Source organism: Ursus arctos, unplaced genomic scaffold, assembly GCF_023065955.2.
Source record: "Ursus arctos isolate Adak ecotype North America unplaced genomic scaffold, UrsArc2.0 scaffold_16, whole genome shotgun sequence".
Taxonomy (NCBI): domain Eukaryota; kingdom Metazoa; phylum Chordata; class Mammalia; order Carnivora; family Ursidae; genus Ursus; species Ursus arctos.
In genome coordinates, this window is record NW_026622830.1 from 59,857,899 (window position 1) to 59,885,575 (window position 27,677).

The window sequence follows — 27,677 nt, forward strand, 5'->3', positions numbered from 1 at the left end:
TTTGCATGACATGTAGAGAAGCTCTAGGCATGGTACTTGATCACGTTGAATATGTCCTGTGGGTCAAAAGCCAGTCACTGACCACTTAGCAGTTACAGTCTGATGCCTATACCACAGGTCAGGATCCCTGGGAGCCATGGTGAAAGCCACTCCCCTCATAGACCCAAACGAGGTAACGGGGTCTCGTTCTTCATATAACGGGAAACAATTGCATGGTTTTACTACAGAGGATGACAATGCCTGCATCTTCTTGCTTTTCCAGGCCATCATGGTGCCCACCTTAAAATGAGGCCAAGAGGGAAAGTGACAGTTGCAGTATTACACGGCTGGAACCCAGGCCTCTTCTGAGCGGCCCTCCATGCCAAGTCCCACCCCTTCTTGTAATTCTTCCATCTTGAAAATTGTGCCTCAGATACACAGGGGACCACCCCACACATGTAATAAATACTCTTATCCACAGACACCCGAGGATGTCCCAAGGAAGTAGATTCTAGCCTGATCCCCACACTGCAGGCTGGGAAAGTGGGGACTACGTGAGAGACACAATGACATAGGACACACAAGTGCGCAAAGAAACACAGAACGTAAGGTCTGAATTCAGCTCTGCCTCCTGAAGCTTCAGACACTAGTTCCATTTCCAGAGAGTGGTGGCTATGGCCTTTTTGGCTCATTGTGTCCAGTTAAGGAGATGACATGGGGGAGAAAGCTAAGGAGTCAACTGCCAAGAAGGGGCTCTGGATAGGTCTGACTGAACACATGGTCCCAGGGATTAGAATCTTGAAAGAGTGACCTCACTTCCTCTGTGATAGGCCCCAACTGAACTTAGAACTCTGGTAACCGGGCACCCAGATTCAAAAGACAACCTGCTCTCCAGCTCACTTGAGTGGAGACATTCGAGAGAGCAAGATGTTCTCTTGCTGTGTTCCTCCCTTCAGGGTCTCTGGGCCCAGGCAAGCCCAGAGAGAGAGACTTTCAAATAATTGTAGACGTCGGCTCAGCCCGCTTTTCCGAGCCCTCTGGACATGTGGCAGGAGACACCAACAGGTAACACGAGGCAGCTCAGGGCAGCCCACTGGAGAGCAGGCAACAACTGTGATGTCACCTCAGCAGGCCCACACCTCTTGCCCCTCATTATGTGTGTCCCTGTGTGTGTGTTGGGGTGGGGGGCTGGTTGTCTATGTGTAGAGAAGGGGACAGAGGATGTGGGACACACCCTTCCTGGGCAGAAGGAAGCTGCCAGGTGTTGGAAGCCTGGCCCATCTTTCATGTTCACACCCCAGGTCATAGCAGGCGGGATGAGAAGCTGAGCACTGGGGACCAAGCTCAACTACCTCGATGTTAATCACGAGCTCTAGAGTTTCATCCGGCTACGTCCTTGCTCGATGTCTTTTCAGCTGCCCCTCTTTGCCTCAACTGGAGAGCAGGATTTCTAATGCGGGTGGCCCCTTGTGGCAATGTCCCGGGAGGACACTAATGTCTCTTGACCCCATGTCTATGGGGCACTGCATTTTCAGAGCTGCACCCAGGAGGTCATCGAAGAGCTGGTCTGGGACTTCAACTACAACGCCCTAGACAAGTGGCAGGTGCACCAGGCCACCCAGGATCAGTGCCGCTCTGAGGTGAGAATGGGAAGAGGGTTCCACGCACCCAGGGCCCCCACACAAATATGGGGACAAACCTGGGGCCCTCCCATGGTGTTTCTATATGAGTGCCCCGCAGGCCCAACCACAAAGTCATCCCAGTATCCACACCTCCACCACCAGCTGTGGGAGAAGGTAGGAAGACACTCTTCACATAGGTGGGAATGGTAGAGAATAGTGTTCATGTTTTTTGCAGTTTGGGGCGTGGGTTATTCTGTTTCATTCTGTTTTGTGTGACTTTTCCCACAGCCATGAGTGTCTTTGAATTTGCTACTGTTTTGAGTATTTTCTTGACTCACCCCAGCCATCCTGTGTAGAACCCAGCTCCACTGTCCTTGGAGAACGTGTCCAAGGCCTTATGAATCCTCACCCCACACAGGGTGATTGAACATAAAAGGAACGGTGGGATGAAGCCATTCTATATGTTCCTCTGTAACGTATCACCTCTCAGAGCACATCGACTCATTGTATGTCCCCCGGGTCACAAGCTGTGTCCTCATATGTCTTTTTGGACCTCCGTATGGGAGGTTGTCTGCCACCGTGATTCAGCCTTTCAAGCACGGATTGGGTGCAAGGCCTCTGATGCCTCCTGGCCCAGGTAGTGGACTCTGTCTTTTCAGAGTTCAATCCAGGCCATCTTTGAGGAGCTGCTTGCTCCAAGGGCTCAGCTACTCCATCTCCCTTGACAAGCAGCAGGTGCCTCGGCCCACAACAGCATCCAATGCTGGTCTGGGGTGAGAACAGGTCCAGATTGATGTCCAATCTCAGGACCCACAGATGATCACGGCAAGGCCAGAACCCACACTAGAAACAACCGGCTCCCATGGGGCCTGCCGAGGAAGGTGGATTTCCCCTGAACCTTTCTCCCCACCTGAGGAACAGACCAGGCCGCAGCAGCCTAGGGAAATGCCATGCATTCCATGCTCTGGACAGTTCTCAGGCCCAACGTCTATGATCTCTAGCAGCGTTGGAGATGCTAAGCCTCTGCTTTCTCCTGTCTGCAGTAGGGATGTTGACTGATGACTCAAAGGCATACAGTTCTTAATAAAGCCTATTCAGAGAGAGAAAGGCTGTGGTGGCTCAGCTAACAAGATGTGTTGAAGTGACCAATGCTTTCTCATTTCACCCCTAAAGGCAATTGTACTTTCAAGCCTAGAGCCTTTTTCTGGGTGGGCCCTCAAGTCCCTTTTCTTGCACAAGTTCCCGAAGGGATGGGACTCTCTGGTCTGAGCACCAGACCCTGATCATCCTGGTGGTTCGTGGTGTTGAAGCTGACTCCATTGCCCCCCACACCCCCCTTCTCTACCTGGTGGGAAAAGGAATCATCCCTGTCCCTGGATGAGGCCCAGACGATGCTGAGGCTCCGAGAAGGCACAATGGAGCGTTTCGTACAGTCCCTGGTGCCATCCTTCCCAGATGGGAGCATCTCAACCACCTCAACGATCTTCTGCATGTACGAGATGTTCACTTCAGCCACACAGGTCCTGGGCCAGCAGTTCAATCGGTGAGTGCCCACCCCATGCACAGCACAGGGTGAGCCTCCCATCTACTGGGTGTACATCTCGGGAATGGCACTACCCCTCTCTGACCTTCCCTTTCCTCTTCTGAAAACTGGGGTGGTTAAGAGGATGAACCTCATACAGTTACTGTAGGAAATCATGGGAGGAAACATGGCACGGGCTACTCTGGTGCTTGGCTCTGTAGAAAGGGCTCCTGGACGTGCTGGGCATCTTCTTGCTTAATAGTTCTCTCTCTCCGGTCAAGAAGCTCTCAAGTGCAACCCTCACAGGCCGGTGGCCCTTCTGGGTTGACGAAAGGAAATGCAAAGCAGGCAGTTTCCCCATGTGCAAAGGACTTCTGAGATTCCATCTAGATGGTTCTGGTAGTTGTCCTTTGTGTGAGCAGCTCAGGGGCACACTGGGAGCAGGCAGACCAGCCCACGGGCCACTCAGGATTTGGAAAGTGCGGGCTGGGAAGTAGTCATTCAAGAATGTATATTAAGCACCTAGGAATGTGAATGGACAGAGGAGATACAGTGTCTGGGTCTCAGTTCTAGTCAGAGGGTCAGATAGGCACTCTGCACACCCTAAGCATGCATGTCCAATGGTTGTTAGATGTGATATCTTCGTAGCCTCCTCTAGCTTTGAAAGGATCCACCAAGAGCTGGATCACAGGACAGATGAAATGATCAAGTAAAACTGGGACAGGGGTTTGGGTCCAGAAGCAGGGCTGGCTGCCTCCACAGAGCAGGGTGGGGGACTACAGGGGTGGTGGCTGGGGAGGGATTTGCCGAACCAGGGATCTCACCGATCTCTTGATTTCCAGTGGGTGGGCTTCATCTGGGGGGCTTCATGTGAAGAAGCAAATGAGTCAAAGAAGGCTGTGGAGGGGGTCCCGGGCCCTCTGGGCGGCAGAGCACAGTCTGGGCTCAGTGGGTGCCTGAAACACCCATCCCTTTGACGGCCCCAACTTGCTCTGCCTGCCCCTCCCTGCTGACCACCCCAACCGGGGCCAAGAACCGAGGGTGTGCTGAGCCGACCACTCACAAATCTGCCTCCAACCTGAGCCTTGATACTGGTGTGCATGGAGGATAGAATAGACCAGGCCCATGGCCAGGTAGAGGAGAGGAGAAGTGGAAAAACCAGACTCATTCAGGTTTTCAGGAGGACCAGGCCTCCCAATACGAGGGCAGCTAGAGAGGGGTTGGAAGGGGGCTGGGGCCATCCTCTGGGACCCATACAGAAAGAACGGTGCTGTGGGAGTAGCATGTGCAATGCAAGGCCAGGCCTCTGACTCTGCTCCACATATGACTCTCCCCAGCACCCTGTGTCCCATCTTGGGTACCTGGCCTGACCAGAATTTGCAGGCTATCTATCAGTCCCTGGGCTGTGACCGTGTCGAGATCAAGGTGGCCTATGTGCATGGGGCCATGGTTCTGAAGTGGCATGCCTGGGACCTGACAAACCATGTCCCCCTTCTCCTGATGCAGCGGGAACTTCTGGCGCTCACTGAGGCAGAGGTGGAGGGTAAGGGGGATGGCAAGCTGGGAAGGCTAACTGGGATGCGGTTCATGGGCTGGGTATTCCTTTCAAGGCCATGGGGTCTGTCCTGGTTTTGCAAAGGCATCCGGAAAGTCAGTGATGTGGATGAACCTTTCTCTGTCTCCTGCCCCAGTGCCAGCTCCAGGGCTCCTTCCAGCGGCAGAGCCAGGAACAGGGCCTCCTATAGAGCTAGAGGCGACCCCGGCTCTGTGTCAACTGTCACCTGCGGTGTCAGAGCCAGCCTCCCCTCCGTCAGCTGTTCCAGAACTGCAACCCGTGCTCCCATCTTCTGCATGTGTGCCGGGTGCTGAGCAGCAGTCAGCTGGACCACCCTTTTTGCTAGAAAGTTTCACTCAGGCAACAGCCACAGAGCCCACCGCGGCCCCAGAGGCTTCCTGCCACCGCTGTGTCACCCCAAAGAACCAGCTGGGTGAGGAGAAGCCCGACCTCCTGGACTTCCCTCCCAGGCTGGTGGCAGAGCAGCTCACGTATATGGATGCGGTGAGCAGCTGGGCTCTCAGGGTGGGCCAGGGGCAGGCCTTCCTTCTGCTCTCACCTGCCCCACACCTGCCTTTCCCTGATGTGGACTCCTATGGTCTGGGACCAAATCTCAGCTCCACCACTTCCCAACCCTGTCAACCCATCAAGGTGCTTAGCCCCAAGCTTTCACTGTCCAGCTGCGGACTGTAGCGAGAGACCCTGATAAGCACTGATACGGAGGTACTAGGGAGAAGAAATGAGCCAGAATGGAGAGACCAATGGGCAGGCCCTGGTCCCGTGGGTGGAGGAGGGCAGCTCCCTGTGTTCAGTCAAGTCCATGGGTCACCCACTCATGTGCCTTGGAGGATGAGTACCCTCAGCGTTGATTAGGCATCTGATGTGTCCATGAGGACAGGGCAGATGGAAAAACGTGTGGTTGCAGCTCCCGTGTGAGAATGTGCATCTGAAAGGGGGGAAGGACCAGGGGGATGGCCAGTTGAAGGGGAGGGGAAGAAGCCCCCTTGGGTTGGACCACCTTGCAGTGCCACCTGGAGCTGGGAGTTCCTGAGCATGATCAGGGTGCCAATGCCCTCCTTCCTTCCCTTGCTCTGTTTGCTCCTGGGTCATTGTGTACTGGGTTCCCTCAGGGAAAAACAGTGGAATGAAATCCACGGTCTCCAACCAGGCTCAGGCCAGATTCTCAGCTCCCTGAGGTCCAGCTCTGACCTGTGACCCCTACGTAGGACATGAGTCTTGCATGGGAAATGGCTGGGTGAACCAAGGTCCGCCTGTTCTCTAGGAGCTGTTCAAGAAGCTGCTGCCCCATCAGTGCCTGGGCTCCGTCTGGTCCAAGCGCAACAAGCCTGGCAATGAGCACCTGGCACCCACAGTCCGGGCCACTGTCGCCCAGTTCAATGGTGTGGCCAAGTGTGTCATCACCACCTGCCTTGGCAATCCGAGCATGACAGCCCGGGACAGGGCCATGGTGGTGGAGCACTGGATCAAGGTGGCCAAGGTATGCAACGGGAAGCCCAGCCGAGGTGCTCTCCTGAGTCTCGGGCACTGCTCTTCCCTTGATCAGGTCTCAGGGTGGAAGGCCCTGGTCTTTGCCCTAGGGACTGTGCAGTCCCTAGGCTCTTCCGTCCAGGGGCATGCTGACCTTGCCTTGCATGGCCCCATGCTGGGATGCTCCGTTTCTGCCTGGCTCCTTCCTTGGAGTGAGGTAAAATCTTCCTCCTCCTCTGGGCCTCACGTGTGCCCTTCGGCAGGTCCCTGGATAGCGGCTTCCTCCAGCAGGAGCACTTTCCCCTGAGGGGGACTGAAGCTTGAGAGCCAATAAGGTGCCGGCTCCCCAAGTGACATCCCATTCTCTTCCCTCCCCAGGCCTGTCAAACCCTGAGGAACTACTCGTCCTTACATGCCATCCTCTCGGCTCTACAGAGTGTCTCCATTCACCGCCTCGAGAACACGTGGGGGAAGGTTTCCAGGTGAGTAGGCCTCTGTCCATGGAGGGACCAGGATGGACGAGGGAGCTCCCAGAGGCTTGTCCTCTTCCCCCTCAGGCAGCTTGGACCTTCTGGGAGGCAGCAAACCCCGACCACAGGACCTGGGCTGGTGGGTAGGTCTCTCAGCCTTCCTGGTGAGGAGGCCACCATGCCTCCCGCTTTAGAAATCAGTTTTGCCAAATGTCCCACACGGGGCTGAACTGCATTAAATCTCTTCACGTGTTTCCTTGACAGCCACTAAGCTCTCTGCCCATTTGAACCCCAAATTGACCCAAACAGCGTTTCTCAATGAATATGGGAAGGGAGGCCCAGGACGAGCCACATGAGAGCTCCCTCCCATGTCCTACAAAGACCTTAGTGCTCAGAGGATCCCAGAAGAAACCCTCAACCAGGCAGGTTGACACTCTGGGGTTCTCAAAGAAAAGGCACTCGCACTCAACCCTGCCACATTATTTGTCGATTGATCGTGCCTCCCTTGCCTCTCTTCAGGAAGCCATTGAGGATCTTTCAAAAGCTGTGCAGCAAGGACAGCGCACAGGGCAGGAACCTGCTCATCAAGGTAGCCTGGAAGGTGCAGGTCTGGAAAGAGACGAGGGGTGGGAGGGAATAGGATCCTGAGTGGATGAAGTCGGGAATGGTCTGAAGCATTCCTTGGGGAGGGGAAGCCTTTGGCATGAATGTGGCGACAGCCTAGGTGCGGATGCCGTTGGCGGCGAGGGGGCAAGCAGGTGGTGTCCAAGCAGACTCCCTAGCCTACACACCCTCTCTCTCTGTGTTGACAGCTGGTCCAGGTGGGGGCCTCTACAAACCTGGAGAGCCCAGAGGACAGACCTGTGCTCAGTGATGGGGTTGGGCTGGGTTGAGGGCCACAACAATGATGAGAGTAATAGGACCCTGAGTCCTCAGGAGACCATGGGAGATAGGTGGAGTTGTCATGTTTCCCGATGAGAAAACAGGCTTGGGGAGGCCAGGCTGCAAGCTCAAGGTCACACATGGAGTGAATGTTGGAATGAGATTGTTCTGGAATCACTCACGGCCTGCTTCTGGATAATGGGGCCTCAGGATCAGTATGAGTTAGGTCAGATGTCTAGGTTCTGACGTCCAAGATGGTGGGGGCAAGTGGCCTGAGGGTATGATGGTCTCAAGGAACTTGTCCTTGGCCCTGCAGGAGCGACCATCCAATAGATTTGCCACCCTGGTGATGGCCCTCCGGGGAGCCCAGAAGAGGATGCAGAAGAAGGTGAGTGTGCCTGAGGCCCAGGGCCTCCAAAGTCAGAGGAGGAGGAGGGCTCCTCCCTGAGGGCTGGAAGCCTCCCAAAAAGGAAAGATCAGGAAGGGGGGGTCCTTCCCACTCCAGCTGCGGCTCCTGGGGCCACAGCTTCTACAATTCTTATTTCAAAAGGACCAGGAGGAGGGCCCAGAGTGGTCCATAGAGAATGGGTTTTGCGGGTGGGGAGGGACCGACCTAGTGCTCCATTCCCTGGCATTTTTGAAAAGCAGGCCCTGAAGGTGATGAGGAGGAGTCTGATGTTCTGGGAGGGGGAGGGGAAAGGGAACCCGTGGGGGGGAGGCTGCTAAGGGTCCTAGGCTGCTCCACGTGAGCCCCTGCGGTGGGCTAGGAGGCTGGAGCATTTTCAGTGGAGGGTCCCTGTGGACACCAGCGAGCAGGGACTCATCCCAACCCTCCCCCTCATGACACAGGGTGTCGTGCCTTTCCTTGGCACTTTTCTCACCGAGCTGGTGATGTTAGATACCGCCATGGAGGACTATCTGGAGGTGGGTGAGCCTGAGGATTGTGGGGGAGGGACCAGAATCCGGAGGTTTGGGAGCAGAACGCCCCTGTACTGAGCCCTGAGCTCTCAGGACTCGGCAAACCTCTCCTCATGACAGCCTCACGGCTACCCTGTGAGCCTGGGGGCTGTTGCCCATCTCAGGGATGAGCGAGGTGAGGCTGCAGTTAGGCCACGGCTCCCGGTGCCGAAGACTGGTGAAGCAGCAGAGCTTCCTGAAGGCAAAGCTGCATGAGGTCTGTCTGAGTGGACCTCAGCCTCCCCCGGTGAGTTTGCCCGTGGGGGGAGAATGAAGTCAGGACCCTCCACGTCAGCAAGCACCTCCGTAGCCGTAGCAGCCCCTTCCTGCCTGAGGCTTCGGCCTCCCCTACTGTCTTCCGAGAGGGTGGTGCTGCAGGGTCCCGACCTGTAGCCAGTCCATCTGCCCCATGTCCTCCTTTCTCTGGACCCCAGAGCCTGGCCTAGATCCCAGGCCCACTATCTGTGTATGCACGGCCCCCTCACGGGTCCTGGCCATGGTGCAGCATGAGAAGGGATGGGAATCAAGTGCTCCTAAGAACCAGGGGCCTCATTCTGATGGACTTTGTCTGCTTTCCAGGGGAATGAGATCAACCACCAGAAAAGAAATAAGGTGAGCATATGTGGCGCTTCCCGCAGGGAAGGGTAGGGAGTGGGCCTCAGAGATGTCCCTGGGAAGAACATTGCTTGGCTCCATCCCCTCCACCTCACATTTCCTGGGATCCCTTGAGAAGAAAGCAGTGCAAGTCCCATCCCGTTAGGAGATGGGGACAGAGCATGGCATCCAGGAGGACTTCCCGGAGGAGGGGCTACTGATACTCACCTCTGAGAACAGGTGGAGACCGGATGAATCTGCAGGGAGGAGGATGGCAATGTGTGCCAGGACCTGGGATGGGTGCCCGGTCCCGATGCTCTACCCTCACCAGACCCTGCAGCTCCCCGCCCCCCCTCCCAGGCTCCCTATACATCCTGTGCTTCTCTCTCTGCTCAGGAATATCAAGTCATGACAGACATCATGCTGCTCCAGGTGGCTGCCGAGAATTACACCCTAGAGCCCGAGGATCCTTTTTGGGCCTGGTTCCAGGCTATGGAGCCGCTCAGCGAGGCTGAGAGGTGAGGCCCATCAGGAGCTGGGTCGGTGAGGTTCGGGGTGGACTCTTTCTGCTGGCCACTCCTGGGATCCTCCTTCCCTGGGCAGCCTCAGGCCTTGTTGCCGGGGCGCCAGACTCCAGCTGTGGGCAAACACTGGCAGGGACTCTTGAATGGAAGCTCCTGGGCAACTCACAGGTGTCCCTCTGTCCTTAGCTACACCCTGTCCTGCCAGCTGGAGCCCCGGTCCTAGCTGGTCAGCAGCACTCAAGAAGAAGAACTGGCCGCAGTCAACCTCAGGGCTGAGCAAGTGTCCAGTGGCCCTGCAGGGATTCCTCAGCAGCTGCATCCTTGTGCCCATTGTCTCCACACCCCTTCCCCCCATCTATTTCCTTATGTAGGGGGCACCATTTAGTTGTTTTAAATAGTACCGTGATAGATTTGCATGTTAGGAGATTAAAGCCCTTGTTTTGTTTTAGAGCCCATGTGTGTGGTTTGGGTCTTTTACTTCCTGCAGTAATGGAAAACTTGCACAGACTCTCATATTCGTTCCTGACCTAGGAAATCCCCCAGAGTCATCAGCTACTGTACGTGGGAGGAAGGAGAAGTGCCAGCCCTTCTCCCTAGCCACTGGAGGGCACCCCCAAATCCCCCTTACTCAGAGCATGGGTCCATTTCAGTCAATGAATTTGAGCAAACAGCAGAGACAGCCCCTCAGAACTCCTGAGATTTAGAGGTTGCAGGGACTTTCCCAGGAATAGCAACAACCACTGAAAGTGGGAGTCCTTAAGACTTGTACGCCCCAGAACTCCTTCCTGCCCCAGGACTGGGGTTGCCTTTCTCCGCTCTAAGGCCAGGAAGACTGTGTCCTGCTTCTTCCGTTGAGATGCTTTTTTGGTTTTGTGTTTGGTTTTGTATTGCCCCCGTATTTGGAACTTGTCGTATTGTAGTTCAATCTCTGGAACTGCATCAGCACCTAGTGGGGAAAAACACGGAAGGAGATCAAATCCTGCGTGTGAAGGGGACAAAGCCAGAGGAAGATAATTTGCAGATGGACTCAGGGCAGGCAGGACTTTCCAGCCTCAGTCTCCCCGTTGGCCGTTTACCAAGTTTGTAATCTTTCTGGGATTCTTGTCAGTGATCTCTGGATTCCCTTTCCTGCTTGTTTTGTGTGTTGGGAAAAGATGGGAGGGGTACCTTAAAGGGCACACCTGAGCCTGGTTCCATGAACATCTATGCTGACCTAGGAGCCAGGATTTCCAGCCTTCGTGCATCTCCTTATGCAGTTCTTCTGAAGCAGCAGTTCCCTCCAGGCCCCAGGCTCTGTGTCCGATCCATGGTAGCCACTGTTCCCTGGCTGGCATCTGGTGGATCAGGGATGGGTTCTCTCTTGCCAGGATAATGGGTCATATCGTTTTTTTTTTTTAAGTTTTTTAAAACTTATTGGACAGAGAGCGATAGTAAGAGATTGAACAGAAGCAGGGGAGTGTGAGAGGGAGAAGCAGGTTTCTGTTGGAGCAGGGAGTCTGATGCAGTCCTGCATTCCAGGACCCTGTGATCATGACCTGAGTCGAAGGCAGAAACTTAAAGGCAGAGCCACGATGGTGCCCCATGGCCCATATCCTTGACCAGAGAAACCCACCCTCTCCTTGGTGGTCAAGGGGACTTTTAGGTCCATGTTGTTCTGAAGTCCATGTCTCAAACATTCTCTAGTTTACACACTTAGTCTCAGTTTCCACTCTTACACCAATTTGTCCAAAATTGGGTACTCAGCTTGAGCCCCCAGACCTACTGAGTCCCCTGCACATTGAAAGTGAGGAGATGAGAAGCATCTAGCATGCACGTGGTTGCCAAAACAAAGCAGAGGTAGGAATACTTCTATCAGACAAAACAGAATGAAAAAAAAAAAAAAGAGTAGTAAGACACAAAGAAGGACACTGTGTCATAATCATGGAGACAATGCAACAAGAAGATAGAACAATTTTAAATATTTAGACACCCATCATAGGAGGACTCAAATACTTTTATAAAATAGTTAATAAGTGGTGCCTGGGTGCCACAGCGGTTAAGCGTCTGCCTTCGGCTCAGGGCGTGATCCCGCCGTTATGGGATCGAGCCCCACATCAGGCTCTTCCGCTATGAGCCTGCTTCTTCCTTCCCACTCCCCCTGCTTGTGTTCCCTCTCTCACTGGCTGTCTCTATCTCTGTCGAATAAATAAAATCTAAAAAAAAAAAAATAGTTAATAAAAAACAGCAGGCAACTAATTGACTGTAATGCAATACAGTAGGGGTTCTAACACCCCACTTCTATTAATGTGGACTTGATCCAAAATGAAAATCAACAAGGAAACAGTGGCTTTGGGTGATGCACTGCTTTTAACAGACGCATGCAGAGCATCCCGTCCTAAAACAGCAGAACACTCATTCCGTTTGCGTGCACATGAAACGTCCTCCAGAACAGATCACTATTAGGCCACAGAACAAGTCTCCACTAATTAAAAAGATGGAAATCATAGCATGCATCTTTTCTGACCACAATGCTATGGACTAGAAATCAACCACAAGAAAACACCAGGGAAGACCATGAATACATGGAGGTCAAAGAACATTCTCCCAAACGATTAGTGATTCAAGCAGGAATTCTAAGATGAAGTAAAAATTAAATGGAAGTAAAGAACAACGATAAGACATGGGTCCCAAAACTTTGGGATACAACAAAAGTGAATCTTAGAGGACGGGTTACAGCAATACAGAAGCAAGAACAATCTCCCATCCCATCACCTGACACAAAGGGATCTAGCATAAGAACAGCAGAGAGCTCTAGAGCAGGGGATCAGCCTTGGCGCGTTGGAGCTCTTGCTGTTGGGCCCATGCATAGCTTCTGTCCTTGCTCAATTTCCCGGCAAGGATGGTGTTCTTTCCCTTCTTCCAGAAAAATTCCCATCAGGGCCACTGGAGAATCAACCCTTTATGGAATTCTAGAATGCTAGAAACTGCCAAAAAGGCCCAGGAAACAACCATGCCTTCCCCATTTGGTATACCAAGGTGCTGATTAGCTTTCTCTTTGGGGAACATTCAACAGTGGTTTTTTGAGACATCATCTTAGGCCCGGATCCCCTGAGGATCTCATGAAAATACAGATTCTGATTCAGTAACACTGGGAGGGACCTGAGACTCTGCATTTCCAACATACTCCCAGCAGATGCCGAGGCTGCTTGTCCACGGACCACACTGAGAACAAGGAGCCAGCGGGCCATTCGACAAAAGTTATCTGTTTCACCAGTGAAAACAGAATTTTCAGCAACAGTTTGGCTACAATGAGGAGGCCTTTTTATTGTCAGGAAGATAAACAGCCAGGGCAGGTCTTTGTCCACATCGGCAGGCCTCTCCTGCTCTTCTCTTCCGGGGTATATGGAGGCAGGATGGAAGGAGGTCAATAGTTTATGAGCTTCTTTAGTTCAGTGGGTTTCCTTCCTGTGCCCTCCCGTATCTCTGCGATGTGTGCAGAGCACATAGTCCTTTCAAGAGGGGTGGCCGAGGCTGAAAGGGGGTAAGGTGGGAGCCTGAGCTCCTGAGTCAGCCCTGACACGTGGGCAGAGGCAGGCGCTAGGGGCCACTCTGTGTGTGGTGCACGGGCTCACTTGGAAATCCGCTAAGTGGGGCAGATGAGCCTGAGAGGTGTGGCATAAGACACTGCTATAAACTACACTGATTTCCCAAAGGATTTTGCAAGTGCTCACAAAAGTTTGAACCTGAGCCCTGTGAGTCCTTTAGGAACAGGGAGATTATGGTCAGGCTTTGCCACAGCCTAAGGGTGAGAACAACAGGGCCTTTGTGGAGTGAGGCATTCATATTGAAGATAAAATATTAGCTGGGTGGTCCGGGATAATGAAGGCATTTATTACCCCGGCCAAGCACAGGTATGTCAGCCTGATCCTCAGACTGCCTGTGCAGAGTCTGGGTTCATGAGGTCTCCAGAGGGGTGAGGCTGGCCACGTAAAGAGTTGGGATAAAGGCACCAATGACCAAAGCGGCTCAGGAGGACGAAAGAGTTGTGACCTGGGGATACAATGGAAGGATGGAATACCATTGCCCTGAAACTGAGACCGGTTTCCAAGAGCGTCCTTATAAACTCTGAACGACAGAGAAAATGGTCTCAATCCAGCCTCACAGGGAAAACACGTACCAGAAAAACAATGGACATCTATGAAGGGTTTAGGAAGCCAGGTGTCCCAGTGACCTGAGCACAGGCCCACAGTTGGCATGTGGGAGGACAAACCACTGGGTTGGCCATGACCTGAAAGTGACCTTGGAGCAGCCCATTGCCTTTCATTTTCTTCGTCTGCTGGGGACAGAGGTTGACTCTAGGTTCCGGAGTTGGCAGGCCTACAGCAGAAGGCAGATCAAAGTACATACTTACTCCATTCCATTCTGTTTACAAAAGATAATTTGGGGGCCCCTGGGTGGCTCAGTCAGTTAAGCGTCTGCCTTCAGCTCAGATCATGATCCCAGGTGCCTGGAGTCAAGTTGCACGTCAGGCTCCCTGCTCAGCAGAGTCTGCTTTTCCCTCTCCCTCTGGCCCTGCTCGTGCTCGCGCTCTCTCTCTTAAATCAATAAATAATGAAAAAATATTTTTACAGAAAGACAATTTGGAAGCCTTGGTGGAATACTTCTCTAAGAATGCCAGTTAAGGAGTAGAATTTTCCAGAATAGGAGTACCAAATGGGCCAGGTACCACACCCCCTTATCAGCTCTAGGGGAAAATTTTTTTAAATTTTTTTATTATGTTATGTTATTCCCCATACAGTACATCATTAGTTTTTGATGTAGTGTTCCATGATTCATTGTTTGCCTATAACACCCAGTGCTCCATGCAATACGTGCCCTCCTTAATACCCAGCCCCGGCCTAGCCCAATCCCCCACTCCCTCCCCTCTGAAACCCTCAGTTTGTTTCCCAGAGTCCATAGGGGAAGACGTTTTTAAACAAACACAATTTGATGAGTTTTGACACATGTATATACCCATGATAATGAACATAGTCATCATTCTCAAAAAATTCCCTGATGCCCTTACAATCCTTCCCTCCCCCAACCGTCCCGTCACCAGGTAATCACTGGTCTACTTTCTGTCTGTCTGTTTATTTTTATGCAAGGGTGCTCTTTATTTTTTTATTTAAATCCAATTAATTAACATATAATGTATTATTTGTTTCAGAGGTAGAGGCCAGTGATTCATCAGTCTCATATAATACACAGTGCTCATTACATCACGTGCCCTCCTTAATGCCCAGCACCCGGTTACCCCATCCCCCACCACCTCCCCTCCAGCAACCCTCAGTTTGTTTCCTATGATTAAGAGCCTCTTATGGCCTGTCTCCCTCTCTCTCATCTTGTTGTATTTTTCCTCTCTTCCCCATGATCCTCTATTTTGTTTCTTTAATTCCACGTATGCATGAGATCATATGATAATTGTCTTTCTCTGATTTATTTTGCTTAGCGTAATCCCACCAGTTCCATCTACATCATTGCAAATGGCAAGATTTCATTGTTTTGATGGCTGAGTAGTATTCCATTATACATACCACGTATATACATTCCATTCCATATATACCACATCTTCTTTATCCATTCATCTGTCAATGGACATCTGGGCTCTTTCCATAGTTTGGCTGGTGTGGACATTGCTGCTATAAACATTGGGATGCAGGTGCCCCTTCGGGTCACTATATTTGTATCTTTGGGATAAATACCTAGTAGTGCAATTGCTGGGTCATAGGGAAGTTCTGTTTTTAACTTTTTGAGGAACCTCCAAATTCTTCTCCAGAATTAGGTACCAGTTTCCACTCCCGCCAACAGGGCAAGAGGGTTCCCCTTTCTCCTCATCCTTGCCAACATCTGTCATTTCCTGACTTGTTAATGAGGTGGTATCTCATTATGATTTTGATTTGTATTTCCCAAGTGATATGGAACATTTTTTCATGTGTCTGTTGTCCATTTGTATGTTTTCTTTGGAGAATGTCTATTCGTGTCTTCTGCCCATTTCTTGCTTGGATTATTTATTCTTTGGGTGTTGACTTTGATAAGTTCTTTATAGATTTTGGATATTAGCCCTTTATCTGATTAAGACATTTGCAGATATCTTCTCCCATTCCGTGGGCTGCCTCTTAGTTTTTTTGACTGTTTCCTTGGCTGTGCAGAAGCTTTTTATCTTGATGAAGTCCCACAAGTTCATTTTTTCTTTTGTTTCCCTTGCCTTTGGAGATGTGTCATGAAAAAGGTTGCTGTCCTAGAGGTTGCTGCCTATGCTCTCCTCTAGGATTCTGATGGATTCCTGTCTCACATTTAGGTCTTTCATCCATTTGGAGTTTATCTTTGTGTATGGTGTGAGAGAGTGGTCAAGTTTCATTCTTTTGCATGTAGCTGTCCAATTTTCCCAACACCATTTGTTGAAGAGAGCGTCTTTTTTCCATTGGGTATTCAGTCCTGCTTTGTGGAAGATAAATTGACCATAGAGTCGAGGGTCCACTTCTGGATTCTCTGTTCTGTTCCATTGATCTATGTGTCTGTTTTTGTGCCGGTACCATACTGTCTTGATGATTACAGCTTTGTAATATAGCTTGAAGTCTGGAATCATGATGCCTCCAGCTTTGGATTTCTTTTGCAATATTACTTTTGCTATTGGGGTCTTTTCTGGTTCCATACAAGTTTTAGGATTGTTTGCTCTGGGTCTATGGAAAATGCTGATGGTATTTTGATAGGGATTGTGTTGAATGTGTAGATTGCTTTGGGTAACATAGACATTTTAACAATATTTGTTCTTCCAATCCATGAGCATGGAATGTTTTTCCATTTCTTTGTGTCTTCCTCGATTTCTTTCATAAGGTTCTATAATTTTCAGAGTACAGACCATTTACCTCTTTGGTTCTGTTTATTCCTAGGTAATTTAATGGGTTTTTTGGGCAACTGTAAATGGGATCGATGCCTTCTCTTTCATCTGCCTCATTCTTAGTGTATCAAAATGCAACTGACTTCTGTGCACTGATTTCATATCCTGCCACTTTGCTGAATTCCTGTATGAGTCCTAGCAATTTTTGGGTGGAGTCTTTGGGACTTTCTCCATAGAGTACCTTGTTTGACTTCTTCTTTGCCAGTTTGGATGTCTTTTCTTTCTGTTGTCTGATTGCTGAGGCGAGGACTTCCAGTACTATGTGGAACAACAGCAGTGAGAGTGGACAGCCTTGTCATGTTCCTGACCTTACGGGAAAAGCTCTCAGATTTTCACCATTGAGGATGATATTTGCCATGGGTTTTTCATATGTGGCTTTTATGATGCTGAGGCATGTTCCCTCTATCCCTACACAGCAGAGAGTTTTTATCAAGAAAAGATTTTGTATTTTCTTAAATGCTTTTTCTGCATCAATTGAGAGGATCGTATGGTTCTTGACCTTTCTTTTATTAATGTGGTGTATCACATTGATTGATTTGCAGATGTTGAACCATCCTTGCAGCCCAGGAACAAATCCTAAATGGTCACGGTGAATTATCCTTTTAATGTACTGTTGGATCCTATTAGCTAGTATCTTGGTGAGAATTTTTGCATCGATGTTCATCAGGAATATTGGTCTGTAATTCTCCTTTTTGGTGGGGTCTTTGGTTTGGGGATCAATGTAGTGCTGGCCTCATAGAAAGAGTTTGGAAGTTTTCCTTCCATTTCTATTTTTTGAAACAGCTTCAGGAGAATAAGTTATTAATGCTTCTTTATATGTTTGGTTTCCGCTGGTAGGCCATCTGGTCCTGGACTCTTGTTTGTTGGGAGATTCTTAATTACTGCTTCAATTTCTTTGCTGATTATGGGTCTGTTCAGGTTTTCTAGTTCTTCCTGTTTCAGTTTTGGTAGTTTATATGTTTCTGGGAATGCATCCATTTCTTCCAGATTGCCAAGTTTGTTGGCACATAATTGCTCATAATATGTTCTTATAATTGTTTGTATTTCTTCAGTGTTGGTTGTGATCTCTCCTCTTTCGTTTGTGATTTTGAGTCCTTTCTCTTTTCTTTTGGATAAGTCTGGCTAGGGTTTATCAATCTTATTCTTTCAAAGCATGAGCTCCTAGTTTTGTTGATCTGTTCTACTGTTCTTTTGATTTCTATATCATTGATTTCTGTTCTAATCTTTGTTATTTCTCTTCTCCTGCTGGCTTTAGGCTTTATTTGCTGGGTTTTTTCCCCATCTCCTTTAGGAGTAAGGTTAGGATGTGTATTTGAGAATTTTCTTGTTTCTTGAGAAAGATCGGTATTGCTATATACTTCCCTCTTAGGACTACCTTTGCTGCATTCCAAAGGTTCTGAACTGTCGTGTTTTCATTTTCATTTGCTTCCATTTTTTTTTTTAATTCTTTAATTTTCTGCTTGGCGCATTCATTCTTCAGTAAGATGTTCTTTAAGCTGGGGCGCCTGGGTGGCACAGCGGTTAAGCATCTGCCTTCGGCTCAGGGCGTGATCCCGGCGTTATGGGATCGAGCCCCACATCAGGCTCCTCCGCTATGAGCCTGCTTCTTCCTCTCCCACTCCCCCAGGTTGTGTTCCCTCTCTCGCTGGCTGTCTCTGTCTCTGTCGAATAAATAAATAAAATCTTAAAAAAAAAAAAGATGTTCTTTAAGCTCCATGTATTTGTGGTCTTCCAAATTTTTTCTTATGGTTGACTTTAAGTTTTACAGCATTGTGGGGACACCTGGGTGGCACAGCTGTTAAGCGTCTGCCTTCGGCTCAGGACGTGATCCCGGCGTTATGGGATCGAGCCCCACATCAGGCTCCTCCACTATGAGCCTGCTTCTTCCTCTCCCACTCCCCCTGCTTGTGTTCCCTCTCTCGCTGGCTGTCTCTGTCTCTGTCGAATAAATAAATAAAATCTTAAAAAAAAAAAAGTTTTACATTATTGTGGTCTGAAAATATGTAGGGAACCATCCCAGTCTTTTGGTACCTGTTGAGACCTGATTTGTGACCCAGTATGTGATCTATTCTGGAGAATGTTCCATGTGCACTTGAGAAGAATGTGCATTCTGCTCCTTTAGGATGAAGTGCTCTGAATATATCTCTAAAGTCCATCTGGTCCAGTGTGTCATCCAAAGCCCTTGTTTTTTGATGCAAAGAGTGAGATCTTGTTGATTGTTGATCTTCTGCTTAGATCATCTGTCCATTGCTCTTTGCAAACTGAAGGGTAAGAAATCAGAGAAAGACAAACCTTATGAGACTCTTGACTCTGGGAAACAACCTGAGGGTTGCGGAAGGGGAGTTGGATGGGTGGATGGGGTAACTGGGTGATGGGCATTAAGGAGGGCACGTGATGTAATGAGCACTGGGTATTATATGCAACTGATGAATCACTAAACTTCACCTCTGAAACATATACTATACATTAATTTTTTTTAAAAAAAAAGCAGGTAGATAGAGCAATGGAACAGAAGAGAGAGCCCCCAAATAAATTCACACATACATGGATAAATGATCTTTGATGAGGGTGCCAAGAGTACACAATGAGGAAAGGATAGTCTCTTTAACAATCAACAGAATGAAAAGGCAGTCTATAGAATGGGAGAATCCAATTGCAAACCTTGTATCAGAAAAGAGACTAGGGGCCCTGGGTGGCTCAGCTGATTAAGCATCCAACTCTTGATTTCAGCTTAGGGCATGATCTCAGGGTTATGAGTTCAAGCCCTGCTTTGGGCTCCATACTCATTTTGGATTCTGCTTGAGATTCTCTACCTTGTCCTCTGCCCCACCTACTACTTGCTCACTCTCTCTCTAAAAAATAAAATCTTTAAAAAATAAAAAAGAGGCTAATATCCAAAATATATAAGAAACTGCTACTAATCATTAAAATAAAAGTGTTTAATCCAGGGGCGCCTGAATAACTCAGTTGGTTAAGCATCTGCTTTCTGCTCAGGTGATGATCCCGGAGTCTTGGAATCAAGTCCCACATCAGGCTCCCTGCTCAGCAGAGTCTGCTTCTCCCTCTGACCCTCCCTCCTCTTGTGCTTTCTCTCGCTCTCTCAAAATAAATGAATCTTTTAAGAAAGTGTTTCACCCAACATAAAAATGGGCTAAATATTTCAATAGACATTTTTCCAATGAAGAAATACAAATGGCTGACAGACATATGAAAAGCAGCTCAGCATCATTAATCATCAGAGAAATCCAAATCAAAGGACAATATCATGTCACCTGTTAGGATGGTTTATATATATGTTGGTAAGAAAATGGAAATTTGAACATTCATATACTGTTAGTGAGAATGTAAAATGGTACAGCCATTATGGAAAACAGTACTGAGTTTCCTCAGATAATTGCAAATAGAACCACCATATGATCCAGTAATCACATATCTAGGGATACATCCAAAGGAAATGAAATCAGTAGATGACCCTAGTATTTGTTATGATAGTCACCAACTCCTGTGTCGTGTTGAATTCAGAGGAAATAATTTTATCTTCCATCACTATTATGTTAACTATAAACTGTAAGTGTCCTTCATCAAGTTGACAAAGTCTTTCTTAATTCTTATTTTGCTGAGAGTTTTTAAAATCTTGAATGTATGTTGAATTGTCCTAAGTGCTTTTTCTGTATCTGCTGAAATGATCAAGATTCTTCTTCTTCAGTCCATTGACTTGGGAATTACTGTATCAGTTTCCCATTGCTGTAACCAATTACCACAAATGTATTGCCTTCAAACCTCATAAATATAGTGTCTTACACTTCTGCAGGTTAGAGTCTCATATGGGCCTCACTGGACTAAAATAAATACGTCTGTAGGGTGTTCCTTTTTGGAGGCGCTGGGAGAGAATCTGGTTCCTGGCTTTTTCTAGCTTCTAGAGGTTGTCTACACTCCCTGCTTAGTTGCCCCTTCCACCTCTAATGCCAGCAATAGCTGACTGACTGCCCCACATCCTAGTGGACTCTTCTGCTGCACTTCCACTTTTAATGACCTTGTGACCACTTGGATAATCCAGGATCATCTCCTGATTTTAATGTGAGCTGATTGGCAACCTAATTCCATCTGCAACTTTAATTCCCCTTCCCCATGTAAGGCAACATGCGGGCAGATTCCAAGGATTAGAACATGGACATTTGTGGGGGGCATCATTCTGCTAGAGATGGTACCCAGGGCTGAGTGTCAAGGAGCAGGGACATATATGAATGCAGGAGCCCATCTCCCCATGGTGCCTAGGGAGAGAATAAGAGGGTCTTAGGGTTGCCCCTTTCTGGAATCTCAGGGAGCAGAGCTCTTGAGCATCTATACACGACCTGTGCCCCTCTCATTGTGCTCCTCACTTTCTGCACAGATGAGAGCTGAACTTTTCTGGGTGGAAGATTTGTGGGGGGCCCCTCATTCAGCTCTGGTCCACTCCCTCATTCACCCAACTCACTGTTCTACTTGTCCCTCCCCCATGCCAGGGTCTGTGGTCCAGGTGGGGTTGACTCAGCCACCCTCAGTGTCCAAGGGCCAAGGAGAGATGGCCACCAACACGTGCACTAGGGGAGCAGCTCAGCTTCAGCAACACCTGGGCTTTGTTGCCAAACTCCTGACCCCCAGATTTGCAATTGCCTCTCAGAAGAGCTTCCTGGGCTCCAGGTCAGGCAGCCAGGCTTCTTGATCTCTGGGCTTCAGCCTGGAAAAGAGGCTGATTATTACTGCTTAGTGTGGGACAGCAGCTTGATGCCTACATTGTCCTCAAGGCCCACAGGGAAGTGAGATAAAAACCTGTTGGCTGTCTGTACCTTCTCACTGTCCAGAGTTATTGCTGTCATTTTGTGGGCAAGTGGCTGCTGCTGAGTTCTGGAGTAGTGTAATGGGGGCCGTCCTTTCTCCTCTGGTTCTCTGATACTGTGTGGTTGATGCACCCCCATTTCTAAGATCCTGGGTATGGTTTGCTGACCCAGCTGTCCACAATTTCTGGAGCTTTTGGTCAGATCACTCAGTCCTGCACTGGAAGTATTGGTGTGGATTATTATGTTAGTGACTGGAACCAGCTTTGCTCTGGGAAAAAAATGCAGAGTCCCTCTTCTTCCCTTGAAAGTTCTGCTTCCCTCCAATTTCCTGATACCATATGTGTACACCCAAACAACAGACCCAATCAACCCTTGGGTCCAGTATCAGGCAGAGGTTAACTGGCGTGTGCCAAAGAGGGCTGGGTGGTCCCTCCCATTCCTCAGAGTGGAGCACCCACAAGATGTGCTTAGCGCTCTCTCCCTCTCCTTGAGGCCTTCCCTATTTTGTCCCCCAATCAGGAATGATGGAGAGAGAGCAACACAGGATGAGGTGAAGGGGATCCCCCTGACTGCCACAGTGGAAAGTGGGTTGGTCTTGGCTGATCTGTCATGGACTTTGGTCCTTCTGCTGTTCTTTTTTTTTTTTTTTTTAAGATTTTATTTATTTATTTGACAGAGAGATAGGCAGTGAGAGAGGGAACACAAGCAGGGGGAGTGGGAGAGGAAGAAGCAGGCTCCCAGCAGAGGAGCCCAATGTGGGACTCGATCCCGGAACGCCGGGATCACGCCCTGAGCCGAAGGCAGACGCTTAACGACTGCGCTACCCAGGGGCCCCTTCTGCTGTTCTGAATCTGGAACAAGTTCTCTCTCAGGTTGGGTTCCCTCTGGATCCCCCTCTACAGTGATCTACAATGGAGGAAGAAGCTGTGGAGGTCACTTCACTGAGTGCAAGGCTGTGGAAGAGGCTGCAGTCTTAAGAGGAGGCTCCTGGGCAGTGAAGAGACCCCACTCTGGGAGGAGGGGATAGTGGACAGGTGGATGGGCATGCAACTCTCTCTCCAAGGTCCCCTTCTGTATGTACATCTGGCCCTAACACAGCAGGAGGAGTTGTGGGCCTGCCTTGCCACAAACCCCTGGGGTACATCAGCTGTGGGAGGCCATCAAGGGGAGGGGAAGGATCTGCATGACTTCCCTGTCCTCCCTTTGAGTGGGGCCAGTAGGTAAAATCAACTTTGGGCCCCGCGGGAAGCAGAACTCGAAGGGTCTTTCCATCACAGCCTCGTCCTCTTTCCTCCCCACTCCTCTCACTCTCTGCTCAGGTGATTTGTTGACAGTGGATCAGGGGAGGCCCTGCCACTTCCTTCTTATAGACATCATATGACCTCAGACTCACCATCCCTGTGTCTCTTTCCATTTCAGGGCCCTGGGCACAGTCTACACCGTCTCGGGAATCTCAGTGTCGGGGTCTCCTGGACAGAGAGGTGCTGTGTCTCGCACTGGGCTCGCAGTGCGTCATTGGACTTTGGCACAGGATGAATGCTGTCCTCAAAACTGTGACCCTCTGAAGCCCCCGCACTTAGCTTCCTCTGGTATTCTGGTGATGCATGCTGCTTCAGTTAGTTGTGAAAAGTCCTATTCAACGGAAAACTGAGTATATTTAGAATGATGTGTTCATTGAATAGATCGATGTAAGAAGTGACCTCTAAGGATTCATGTGTGAGTTCTTTTCTCTAGGAAATTGTCTTGATGACTCATCCCATGTCTTCCGTGACTATAGGATTAACCATGCTTTTTTGCCTCAATTTGGACAAGTCACTTAACTCCTTTGCAGGTAGGCTGCATGCAGAGGTGACCAAACTTATTTTACAAGTTTGGACTAAATGAACAAATGCATTGACTGCTTAGGACATGTGGAAGACCCCTGAGGGTGGGTCTTTGGAAAAACCCTGAGAGACCGTGGTCAACCTGGCCGGGAGGGCAGTGACACCGCAGTGCTACTATGTATCCTACATCCTCTAGACTCCAGGAGAGACATCCAGCTGTAGCCACCCATGTTTTAAGAAAAAGTGGCAGGGAAAAAGACAAAATGTCAGACACAAAAGAAAGAACTGAGAAAATAATGCCCATAACATAGGATGACTGGGGTTGACTGTGACAATGGAGAGAGACAGCTGTGACAAGACAAGGATCTCAGAGCTGCAGAGAGGCGCATGCCTCTCTGAGTGATCATGATTTGCTCAGAGGACATGACCCAGTAATGTGAGACTAGGCTGTCAGTAGGCCACCAACCAACATTTAGTGAAGGGTAGCATGACAGATACATCCCAAGATCTTACATGAATACAACTTTTCTCTCTCCTCACAAATGCCCCCTTGAGGAATGACTGTTAGTCCTGTTTTCGACATGAGGAGACATCTCCTAGAAATGTTTTTTGATCCTGCTGTGTGTCATGTGGTGTGAATGGCAGAGCGAGGCATGGTGCAGACCATGCAGATTCAGATCCTGCACCCTCCCCACTGCAACGTGTTGTCCTCACTGCACTGTCTCTGGAGAATCTCTGTCCCGTTCACCAGGTGCAAGGAGGTAAGTGCAGGATTACTGGTAAGAACTTCACATTCTCTCCCTCCATGGATCCTAATTATTCTTGGGAAGATATACATAAAATAACCACACAATAAAAAGTTCAACTAATAGGAGATCCCTGAAAAAGATGACCTGGGCACAGCTCTAGTCAGGGAGATTTTGGGAGGTTCTCTGGAAGAGGGGCTGACTGAACCCCTATCTGAGGAATGCATTCAGGGTAACTTGGGGTGCAGCCTGGGTAGTGGCTGGAGTGGGCAGTGGAGGAGGAGGTGATGCCTGCAGAAAGAACATCGTATGGATGGAATCAGGAGGCGATGAGGAAAGTTTGAGGACGAGGCGATGGGAGGTCAATGTGACTGGAGCTGTTTCGCAGTCAACAGACAACTCGTAACCAACCAAGCAAACCGCATGCTGCCTAGACACAGCTCAGTGCGGTCAACTCAAAGCCACAGTAATGCTGTCGTGAGGCTCAGACTTCCACTGTGACATGAGGCCCAGCGAGAAGCCGAGTCCTTCCCAACCCGTCTGCTGCACACACGTCAGTGTGATGTACGTGTCTGGAGTGGTCTCCAGGCAAACAGGATGATGAAAATCAGCTACTTCCTCTTGACTGCTCTAGCGAGGCCTTGGGCAATTTGGAGCAATTTTACATGTATTTTTTTAATTTTTTTTTAAAGATTTTATTTATTTGACAGAGAGAGAGACAGCGAGAGAGGGAACACAAGCAGGAGGAGTGGGAGAGGAAGAAGCAGGCCTCCCGCCAAGCAGGGAGCCCGATGCGGGGCTCGATCCCAGGCCCCTGGGATAATGACCTGAGCCGAAGGCAGACGCTTAACGACTGAGCCCCCCCCGGTGCCTGTACATATATTTTAAAGATACAGTGTGGATTTAGAATGATAGGCAGTTTTACACCATATCTTGGAATCTCTGTATATCTTCATGTTTTCTTTCTATATAGTACAAGCCTTATCAAGATAAGTAAAATATACATGACCAAAGATAATTGATTTTATTCCCAAATAACTTTCTCTATGACTGTGAAGATGAATTAAGTAAATTTACAAGTTCAAGAAATCATACATATATTAAATATCCAAACTCTACCATTACAAAATTGTGCATATGATAAGCTTTAGTTTTTTTTAAGTTGGAGGAAGAATATAACAACAAAGCCCTGTTTAATGACCTAAATTCAACCTGAGGATCTGGTTGGTCACTATTATCCAGAGGTGCCACGTCATATTATTCAGTATACGATTTTAAGAAAATTCTTTTATTTTTTTAAAATTTAATTCCTTTTAAAGTGACACTCTATTTTGAAGCTGAGTTTCATGTCTGTGACCTAACAGTGTGCACACAACTGCATGAGGAGTCTCTCTGAGACACAGTTTACGTTGAACTGTGATTCCTGCAAACACCTGAGGATAATCAGTCATGGACTGTGGCTTGAGTATGAGTATGATGTGGTGAGTGACTTTAGTGCAAATGGCAGCTTAAAGACCTCCAAAAATTCTCTCCTCAAAAAAAAATCAATGAGGAAACTGGCAAAAATTGCCACCAACATCTTAAGAACTCTGGAAATAAACTCAAACTTGCAGCAGTAGAGGGAATGTTGATACTGGTGGAAGAGGGAGGAAAAAAAACAGGTGAGTCTCAGTCAGAACCATGAGTTTTGTGCTGTTTTAACATGGCCTAGTCCCATCCCCTGCCCTGTGGCTGCAGAGTAGTTCAGAAAACTAAAGCCCATGTTCACAGTGAAAGACAGCAATGCGGGAGCCACTGGAGAGAACAGAATGGGTCCGGAGCTCCCTCAAAACCTCATTTCTAGAGAATTACCACTAATGGGTCTGAGGGATGTCTGCAAGACCCTACTTGTTTGACTGTTTGTGTTTAATCTCACTTGGAGCTTGCCCAGAACAAAAAGCCTTTTCCCAGCATAATTGTCAAAAAAGAAATTATAGGCAGTTGCTTAACTTGTGGTTGGTTGGTTAAAGTGATAGATATTAGTTGGAGCAAACAATAGAGTAATAGAAAGCTTACAAGGACCACCAAAAAATGAGATTTCCATGAGGGGATCTGAAAAGTTCTGACTTATTCTTACGAATCTAGAACACTGTAAGCATACCCAGGAGAGACCCTAGAAGGCCCTTAGCTCTCCCCCTGCCTGACCTGGATGTTCTGCACAAGCAACAATGAAGGTTTTCAGCTACCAGCTGAGTTTTGAAGATACGATTCAACATGCTCACGAAGCCCTTCGACAAAGACTGAATGACTTAGTTCTAGGCTGTTCGTGAGATCTCTCTCCGGCCAATAGCTGACCGCCATAGAGCTGAGCAGGGACTACAGTGGTCACACGTGACAAAGAATACAGACTTTGGAGAATTAGTTCATTAAAGTCACTAATGAGAAAGCAATGACAAAAAATAGCAAAGCCAACAAATCCTAGGGAAGAGTGAGAATCCGATTTCTAGAGTTGTCATATGATATTATTTTAAATAACCAATTTACAGTCCCCCTCCCCAGTAACAAGATACCTGCAGGGAAACCAGAAGTCTGACTGTGCAGAAAAAAGTTGGCATACCAGGGCCAAGTGTGCTTTCCTATGACAGGCCTGCTTGTCAGACTGACCCTGTCTGAAGTCTGGGAACTTGGAATCAAGAGGGTCCCCACCATTCTCTGGTAAGTGTGGCTTGCTGTGCCTAGACTGTTGGTGCAAACCCTGTGGTTTATGCAGCACATATCTTTGCTGATAGAACTCTGAAATTCAGGTATGTGCGAGGCAGAGGGTGCCTAAATGACCAGTTCCCACTAAAAACCTCTGAGTACAAAGTCTCTAATGAGCTTTCCTGGAAGATGTTTCACACTTTATTGCTGGAGGAATGAAGTGTACCTTTGTGATGCCACTGGAGCAGTTCTCTTGAAAGCTTGTGGCTGGTTTTCTCTGAACCTCCCATGCACCTTTCCCTTTGCTTATTTTGCTTAGTGTGCTTTCACTGTAATAAATCACAACTATCAGGATGGCTATATACTGAGTTCAGTTAGTCTTTCTAGAGGGACGGATGTTGGAGGTGCTCTTGGGCTGTCCCCCACACATAAGCTGATATACAAGGAGAAAAAAGCAATGAATACACACTGTCCCTAAGCAAAGTCCAGACACTGGACTTACGAGACAGATACTTTGTATCAGCTCTTTTAAGTATATGTAAAGAATTAAGGGAAATGATATTTAAAGAACTAAAACATAGTATGAGACTTATATCTCTCCAAGTAGAGAATAACAATAAAAAAGATGTGAATTATAAAAGAGAAACAGATATTCTGGAGTTGAAAAGTATAGTAACAACTGAAAATGTCACTAAAGGGGCTTGTATTCACTTCCTAGGACCGCTGTAAGAAATTACTACACTCTACATGGGCTAAAACAATAGAAATTTACTCTTTCACACATCTGAAGGCTGGAAATCTGAAGTCAAGCTATAACTTAGGCTCTGTTTCCTATTGAAAGAGCTAGAGAACTATCTTTCCTTGCCCCTTGCTATCTTTTGGTAGTTTCTGGAAATTCATGGCTTTCCTTGGATTGCATCTGCATCACTCTAAACCCTGCCTCTGTCATCACATGGTGGCTTTCTCCCCTCTGTGTCTGTGTGTCCAAACCTCCCTGCTCTTATAAGGACAGCAGCCATTCAATCAGGGCACACTCTAATCCAGTGTAACCTTATCTTTTTTTTTTTTTTTTTAAAGATTTTATTTATTTATTTGACAGAGAT

General features: G+C 48.5%; 1 protein-coding gene and 1 long non-coding RNA gene across 9 annotated transcripts in view; one reads left to right on the forward strand and one right to left on the reverse strand.

The window, feature by feature from the left end:
• The window catches only part of LOC125282066 (focal adhesion kinase 1-like), a 424,568-nt gene that overhangs the window by 133,088 nt on the left and 263,803 nt on the right, over positions 1-27,677 (forward strand). The gene's annotated exons all lie outside the window — the stretch shown is intronic.
• LOC125282090 (uncharacterized) overlaps positions 10,053-27,677 on the reverse strand; it is a 106,164-nt gene continuing 88,539 nt past the window's right edge. For 6 of the 8 annotated variants that reach the window (XR_008959662.1, XR_008959663.1, XR_008959665.1 and 3 more), the window contains one exon: positions 14,687-18,770. This is a non-coding gene — a long non-coding RNA (uncharacterized LOC125282090). Of the gene's footprint in view, positions 10,540-14,686; positions 27,625-27,677 lie in introns of those variants that run through there. The other 2 variants (XR_008959666.1, XR_008959659.1) reach the window with 2 other exon arrangements.